The following is a 9,063-nucleotide window of genomic DNA, read 5'->3' on the forward strand; positions in this document are numbered from 1 at the left end:
AAATGGCTAAATAGTTCAAACAGCACACTGTTTGAACAATCTCGCTGCTCACAAGCAGCGCTTTCATTTTGGTCTATTGAATGGCGCTTTTCCGGCGGCTTTATAAACCCCCTAATAGTAAATCCGGCTGTTTGTATGCAGAACATTGTTGAAACCGTCATGGCGCTTTATACAGAGGCGGGTTTGGAAACATCATTTTTGGCCGTTTGGACGGCGGGTTTAGCCTTAGTAAATCCGGCGATGGCTAAACCGCCGCCAAACCCGCCAAAAGTCGGCGGGTTTACAAACACGCCTGATAGTAAATCTAGCCCTAAGTCCTACTTATGTCAGTATTGTATGCATGCTATAACATGTTTGCAATCAGGAGCAACTGTAAAAAATATCTGTTATGTACAGTAGACATTAAGTGCACTCTAATACATTTTTTTAAAACGTCCATGTATAATAAATGATTATAATATTGACATGTAACATTAATTGAATATATATATTTTTTCTATGCATTCTTTTGAGATTTTATATTCCACATACTGTAGCTATTGTACGTATCCTGCTGTGTCTGGTCTAGTAGAGCAGAGTAAACCTGCACCCGTGGTAATCACCACATGTATCTTTAGATCCATTCCTTTTTTACTTCGGGACTATGCAGAGTTGAGTTATGTGCAGTTTAAAACTAGGAATGTGCACCGGCCACTTTTTGGGTTTTGGGTTTTGGGTTCTGATTACCTTCAGGTTTTGGGTTCTAATGGGTTTTGCTAAAACACCCCCTCAAGGTTTTGGGTTTTAGGTTTTGGGTTTTGGGTTCTGATTTTTTTTTTAAAAAGCATAAAAAGTGCTAAAATCCAGATTTTTGGGGTATTTTTTTGGTTTTTTTTTCACTCCTACGCTATTGATAACCTCAATAACATTCATTTCCACTCATTTCCAGTCTATTCTGAACACCTCACACCTCACAATATTGTTTTTAGGCCAAAAGGTTGCACCGAGGTAGCTGGATGTCTAAGCTAAGCGACACAAGAGGGCGGCACAAACACGTGGCCCATCTAGGAGTGGCACTGCAGTTGCAGACAGGATGGCAGTTTGAAAAGCTAGGCCCCAAAGAGCACATATCATCATCATCATCATCATTTATTTATATAGCGCCACTAATTCCGCAGCGCTGTACAGAGAACTCATTCACATCAGTCCCTGCCCCATTGGAGCTTACAGTCTAAATTCCCTAATATATACACACACTCACACAAAGACAGACAGAGAGGGAGACAGACAGAGACTAGGGTCAATTTTTGATTGCAGCCAATTAACCTACCAGTATGTTTTTTTTGGAGTGTGGGAGGAAACTGGAGCACCCGGAGGAAACCCACGCAAACACAGGGAGAACATACAAACTCCACACAGATAAGGCCATGGTCGGGAATTGAACTCATGACCCCAGTGCTGTGAGGCAGACGTGCTAACCACTAGGCCACTGTGCTGCCACATAATGCCAAAAAAAGAGGTGCAAGATGGAATTGTCCTTGGGCCCTCCCACCCACCCTTATGTTGCGGAAAAAGGACATGCACACTTTAACAAATTAATCATTTCAGCGACAGGGCCTACCAAACTACTGTGGCTGAAATGATTGGTTTGTTTGGGCCCCCACACAAAAAAAGCTATTCATCTCTCCCTGTACAAAGTAAACTGGCTCTACTGAGGCAAGATGTCGTCCTCATCTTCATCCTCTGATTCCTCGCCCCCTTCAGTGTGTACTTCCTCATCCTCACACATTATCAATTCGTCCCCACTGGACTCCACAATCACAGGTCCCTCTGTAGTCTCTGGAGGCCATTGCTGGTCTTCATTGAAGAATTGATAATTAATTTTGATAAACATTATCTTCTCAACATTTTGCGGAAGCAACCTCCTTCGCCGCTCGCTGACCAGGTTCCCCGCTCCACTAAAAACTCTTTCGGAGTACACACTGGAGGGGGGACAACTCAGATAAAATAGAGCCAGTTTGTACAGGGGCTTCAAAACTGCCTTTTTTCCTGCCAGTACAAGTAAGGACTGTCTGACATGTCTACTTGGATGCTGTCAGCAAAGTAATCCTCCACCATTTTTTCAATTGTGACAGCATCCAATGCAGCGACAGTAGACATGTCAGCAATCGTTGGCAGGTCCTTCAGTCCGGACCAGATGTTCTCTACATCCCTGCCAGCGGGTCGTTTAGGAAATCTCAGCTGTTTCCTCACAGCCACAGGTGTGGAAGAAGATGAAGGAGGAGCTGTTGCCATGTCACGGTCCTCTTCAGATGACAATCTCCTGATCAGCAGGTCTTTGCACCGCTGTAGACTTGTGTCCGCCGGAAACAGAGACACAACATACGCTTTAAACAGAGGATCGAGCACGGTGGCCAGAATGTATTCCTCTGACTTTAAAAGACTGACCACCCTCGGATCCTGGCAAAGCGTACGAAGGGTTTCATCCACAAGAGCTACATGCTTTGTGGAATCGCAATGCTTTACCAGCTCCTCCCTCACTTTCTCCAGCTGCTTCTGCAACAGCCTGATCAGGGGAATCACCTGACTCAAGCTGGCAGTGTCGGAACTGACTTCACGTGTGGCAAGTTCAAACGGATGGAGAACCTTGCACAACACGGAAATCAGTCTCCACTGCGCTTGACTCAGGCGTATCCCCACTCCTTTGCCTATGTCGTAGGTGGCTTTGTAGGCTTGAATGGCCTTTTGCTGCTCCTCCATCCTCTGCAGCATATAGAGGGTGGAGTTCCAGCGCGTTACAACCACTTGTTTGAGGTGATGGCAGGGCAGATTCAGGCTTTTTTGATGGTGCTCCAGTCTTCGGTAGGCAGTGGCAGAATGGCGAAAGTGTCCCGCAATTTTGCGGGCCACCGCAAGCATATCCTGCACACCCCTGTCACTTTTCAGATAATGCTGCACCACCAAATTTATTGTGTGGGCAAAACATGGCATGTGCTGGAAATTGCCCATATGTAATGCCCGCACAATGTTACTGGCGTTATCCGACACCACAAATCCCCAGGAGAGTGTAAGTGGGGTAAGCCACTGTGAGATTATTTCCCTCAGTTTCTCTAAGAGGTTGTCAGCGTTGTGCCTCTTACTGAAACCGGTGATACACAACGTTGCCTGCCTTGGAACGAGCAGGCGTTTCGGAGATGCTGCTACTGATGCTGTTGCTGCTATTGCAGCAGAAGGCGATGCATCTACCCAGTGGGCTGTCACAGTCATATGGTCCTTAGTTTGCCCTGAACCACTTGTCCACATGTCTGTGGTTAAGTGGACAGTGGGCACAACCGCATTTTTCAGAGCACTGAGACACTTTTTCGTACTTCTCTGTACATCCCGGGTATCGCCTGCCTAGTGAAGTGGAATCTCGACGGGATTTGGTACCGGGGACACAATACCTCCATCAACCTTCTAAATCCCACTCCACTGATGGTGGACACCGGACGCACGTCTAACACCAAAATAGCTGTCAAGGCTGCAGTTATCCGCTTTGCTATAGGATGACTGCTGTCGTACTTCGTGGTCATGGCAAACAACTGTTGTAAGGTCAATTGCTTAGAGAAAGACGGAGCGGTCTTACGACTTCCCCTCTGGGAAGATGACCGACTCCCAGCAGCAACAGCAGCAGAGGCAGTAGTAGGCGTACTGCTGCAGGATCCTCCGGAAGAATCCCGGATTGAACAGGACTCAGTCATGCCGGTGACATGGCCTGCAGGACTATCTGTTATATAGCAGTACCAATGGACTTATACTGCAGGATCAGTGAACATTGTTATATAGCAGTACCAATGGACTTATACTGCAGGATCAGTGAACTTTGTTATATAGCAGTACCACTGGACATATACTGCAGGATCAGTGAACTTTGTTATATAGCAGTACTAATGGACTTATACTGCAGGATCAGTGAACTTTATTATATAGCAGTACCAATGGACTTATAATGCAGGATCAGTGAATTTTGTTATAAAGCAGTACCAATGGACTTATACTACAGGATCAGTGAACTTTGTTATATAGCAGTACCAATGGACTTATACTGCAGGATCAGTAAACTTTGTTATATTGCAGACTAGCAAAAAAAACCTGTCATTTCTATTACTACCTTCTTTCTTTCTATATTTAAAAGAAACCAAATAACTGCCATTTCTAGTACTACCTTCTTTCTTTCTCTATTTAAAAAAAAAAAAATAACTGCCATTTCTAGTACTATCTTCTTTCTTTCTATATTTAAAACAAAAAAAAACCTGTCATTTCTATTACTACGTTAATTGTTTGTGCAGTCACAAAAAAGAGGAACTGCGCCCTTAACTGCTATGTTGGTTTTAGACGTCCATCCGGTGTCCGCCATCTGTTCCCTGGAATTCAGACCAGTTGAGGGGTTTTTTATTATATTGTGGCCCCGGTATCAAATTGGGTACCGGGGCCACTCCACTACGCAGTCCAGATACTTGTTTGGTGGAATTCAGACCAGTTGAGGGTTTTTTTATTATAGTGTGGGGACCACTCCACTACGCAGTCCAGATACTTTTTTGGTAAAATTCAGACCAGTTGAGGTTTTTTTTATTATATTGTGGCCCCGGTATCAAATTGGGTACCGGGGCCACTCCACTACGCAGTCCAGATACTTTTTTGGCAAAATTCAGACCAGTTGATGTTTTTTTTATTATATTGTGGCCCCGGTATCAAATTGGGTACCGGGGCCACTCCACTACGCAGTCCAGATACTTGTTTGGTGGAATTCAGACCAGTTGAGGGTTTTTTTTATTATATTGTGGGGACCACTCCACTACGCAGTCCAGATACTTTTTTGGTAAAATTCAGACCAGTTGAGGTTTTTTTTATTATATTGTGGCCCCGGTATCAAATTGGGTACCGGGGCCACTCCACTACGCAGTCCAGATACTTGTTTGGTGGAATTCAGACCAGTTGAGGTTTTTTTTTATTATATTGTGGGGACCACTCCACTACGTAGTCCAGATACTTTTTTGGTGGAATTCAGACCAGTTGAGGTTTTTTTTATTATAGTGTGGGGACCACTCCACTACGCAGTCCAGATACTTTTTTGGTAAAATTCAGACCAGTTGAGGTTTTTTTTATTATATTGTGGCCTCGGTATCAAATTGGGTACCGGGGCCACTCCACTACGCAGTCCAGATACTTTTTTGGCAAAATTCAGACCAGTTGATGTTTTTTTTATTATATTGTGGCCCCGGTATCAAATTGGGTACCGGGGCCACTCCACTACGCAGTCCAGATACTTGTTTGGTGGAATTCAGACCAGTTGAGGTTTTTTTTTATTATATTGTGGGGACCACTCCACTACGCAGACCAGATACTTTTTTGGTAAAATTCAGACCAGTTGAGGTTTTTTTTATTATATTGTGGCCCCGGTATCAAATTGGGTACCGGGGCCACTCCACTACGCAGTCCAGATACTTGTTTGGTGGAATTCAGACCAGTTGAGGGTTTTTTTATTATATTGTGGGGACCACTCCACTACGCAGTCCAGATACTTTTTTGGTGGAATTCAGACCAGTTGAGGGTTTTATTATTATATTGTGGGGACCACTCCACTACGCAGTCCAGATACTTTTTTGGTGGAATTCAGACCAGTTGAGGGTTTTTTTTATTATATTGTGGGGACCACTCCACTACGCAGTCCAGATACTTTTTTGGTGGAATTGAGACCAGTTGAGGGTGATATATTGTGGCCCCGGTACCAAATTGTGTATCGGGACCACTGCACTATGCAGTCCAGAAAGCTACCTCGGTGAAACGTTTTGGACTAAAAACAATATTGTGAGGTGTGAGATGTTCAGAATAGACTGGGAATTAGTGGAAATGATTGCTAATGAATGTTATTGAGGTTAATAATAGCGTAGGAGTGAAAATAAACAAAAAAAACTTGATTTTAACACTTTTTATGTGTTTTTCAAAATAAATCGATATCCAAAGCCTTAAATCCGAACCAAAACCTTTCGTCAGGTGTTTTGCGAAACAAATCCGAACCCAAAACCTCAAGCAAATCCGAATCCAAAACACAAAACACGAGACACCAAAAGTGGCCGGTGCACATCCCTACTTTACACATATGGCTCCAATGAAGTACAAATGCAGTGAAGGGGATGTCAGCAATTGCAGTCACTTGGTAATGTCACGCGTCCATTTTTAAGTGGAAGTGCATGGGTCTACAGGTCATGATTGTGGTGTCTGTGGTTATACAAAATTGTGCATCCTATGATGGGAGGAGATGGTGGATCAGGGGCATTTATTTCTATTTCCGAATAAATCCACATGGATAAAAGAAATAGCTTTTTGCAGGACAAGATTATTTAAATTGCTTAGAAGGAAAATTTAAGGGGCATTCCATGTTTTCCAAGAGGGTACACAGCAGTTTTCTGACTGCAAAAGGCTTGAATTCAACCAGAGTCTGAGTTAGATATTGGAAGGTCCTGTCTAATTGATGTGAGAAAAAATGTATTATGGTGTCAATTGTACCTGTATATGAAATAAATTCATACACTTCACTTGTATTCAGTCTTCAACTATTGATTGACTATTAAACCTCCAGTTTTGAAGTAGGGAGAGAACAAAGTCTAGAAAGATCTGGATGTGCACAGCAGCACAGATTATATTAGGAGATGATTGTGCTGATCTTGTGATAGGCAGCGATATATTCACTTGTGTGATCATGTTAGGACACAGCTGCATATGAAAGGAGCAAATCATGATATGAAGAGGAGAGTTGAGTTAATCAGGAAGCCATGGACTGAAAAGTAAATAGTGAATGGATGAAGGTTTCCCAACAGCACAGAAAAATGATGTGTGGTTCTTGTGAAATATCTTGTATTCAGCTTGTAAAGTAAAGAGGTAAGCAGTTTAAGGGGCCTATTTATTATTAGAGTCCCAATTGCAGTCATAAGGCTGATTTTTTTATCTCCACAATCACTTGTCGAAACAATTTAGCTTGCCAATCCTTTAAAAATGTTCATGCATGAGCCGGCTTGTCGATGCAAGCACAGCCTTTTTACTTGTTAAATATGTTTCCCTATGCAAAACCTTGGGGAAGCCTTCAAAGGGACACCCACAGGTGTTACATCAATACTTCGACAATATCTACTACCTTCCCTTTGAGCCCAAATCATTACCTTTGGATATGACCTCTCATTTCAGTGCCACAGCCCTTCATACCCAGTGTTCTATTGATATAGGAGGGAACAAAAGATATTGAAAGCCATGTTTGACAGGTTAGTCAGGGTGAATTCCAACATGAATACTCAAGTGTAATGAGTGATGTATTTAAATCCAGAGACTATTATTATTATTATTATTATTATTATTTATTTATAGGGCGCCACTAGGTATCCGTAGCGCCGTACAGGGACAGACAGAAATACAGTACAGGGTGAGACATCACGGAACAGTTAACAAAAAGCACAGTAACTCAGAAGCTCAAAGTACAGCTAGATGACAGGCGAGAGCCCCAGCGGGGTAGCTAGAGGGGTAGAAGGGCCTCACGGAAGAGACAAGGAGCTGGAGAGCAGAGTTAAGGTGGTGGAGAACAGGAGGAGAGGAGGCCCTGCTCGAAGGAGCGTACAATCTAAGGGGAGGGTAGGACGGACAGAGACGCAAGGGTAGGAGGAGGAGAGGGGGAGAGTGGAGGCAAAGACGGAGGGGAAGGGGGAAGAGGAGAGCGACGAGGAGGAAGGTAGGTGGGAGACAGGAAGGAGGGCAGTTAAGTGGGGGACTGGAAGGCTATAAGGAAGAGGTGGGTTTTTAAGGCCCGTTTGAAGCTGGACAAGTTGGGTGAAATTCTGATGGAGCAGGGGAGCTGGTTCCAGTGGAGTGGGGCAGCACGGGAGAAGTCTTGGATGCGAGCGTGGGAGGAGGTGACCAGGGGGGAAGAGAGGCGACGGTTATTGGCCGAACGCAGAGGGCGGGATGGAGCATGAATGGAGATGAGGCTGGAGATGTAGGGGGCGGTGGAGTTGGAGAGGGCCTTGAAGGTAAGTGTAAGGAGCTAAGTGGTATATTTACTAAACTGCAAGTTTGAAAAAGTGGAGATGTTGCCTATAGTAACCAATCAAATTCTAGCTGTCATTTTGTAGAATGTACTAATTAAGTGACAGCTACAATCTGATTGATTGCTATAGGCAACATCTCCACTTTTCAAACCTGCAGTATAGTAAATATACCGCTAAGTTTCACTTAAGTAACATGTGGGGCAGAGTGTAGAACATCTAAAGAGGAGAAACATCTAAATGTAGAACATCTAAAGAGGAGGAAACCTATAGTATGTGATGCCAAGGGAAGGGGAAAGAGACCCTGATGCAACTGAAATGCTAAGTGATGACAACCACATGATAAGAGAGTGTCAAATCAGTGGTTTTGTGTAGAGCGTTACCATTGGTGAGAAAGAGATTCTCCAGAGGTGTCTAAGAGTAGAAATGTTGTTTTGACCATTGCCTAGCTTAAAATCATCAATCTAATTTATATGGAATGGATGAACAAAATTATTAATTTATAAGAAGTGGAAGTACAACATGATGATAAACTATTATGTCATTCTGTATTATCTTTATACTTCTCATAACAAGGCTCCATTATGTAACAGAGAAAAATTTTGCAGTACAATTTGAAACTTACCATAACCAGTCAAATGCATTCTCGTAACACACTGGGCCTGAGTCATTAAGAAGAGTAAACCATAAAAAAGGAATAATGTTGCACATGGGCAAAACCATGTTGCATTGGAGGGGGAGGTAAATTCAAAATGTGGGGACACATTTATAGTTGGGGAAGGGCATGTCCTAGATCAGCTTTAAATTTCAGTGTGAAAATAAAGCTATCAAGTATTTGTGCGCTAGATGAAAAAACAGCCAGTATTTAACTTATGTGCACAATAATAAACTAAGTTGCACCCCTTGCATTGTAACGTGGTTTGTCTCTGAGAAAATTTACTTCTTTTTTTGCATTACTTTCCTTAATGACTCAGGCTCACTGGCTTTTATTGTTCCACTACTGAGGTTAAAATAC

The sequence above is a fragment of the Mixophyes fleayi genome, chromosome 3 (assembly GCF_038048845.1).
Source record: "Mixophyes fleayi isolate aMixFle1 chromosome 3, aMixFle1.hap1, whole genome shotgun sequence".
Lineage (NCBI taxonomy): Eukaryota > Metazoa > Chordata > Amphibia > Anura > Limnodynastidae > Mixophyes > Mixophyes fleayi.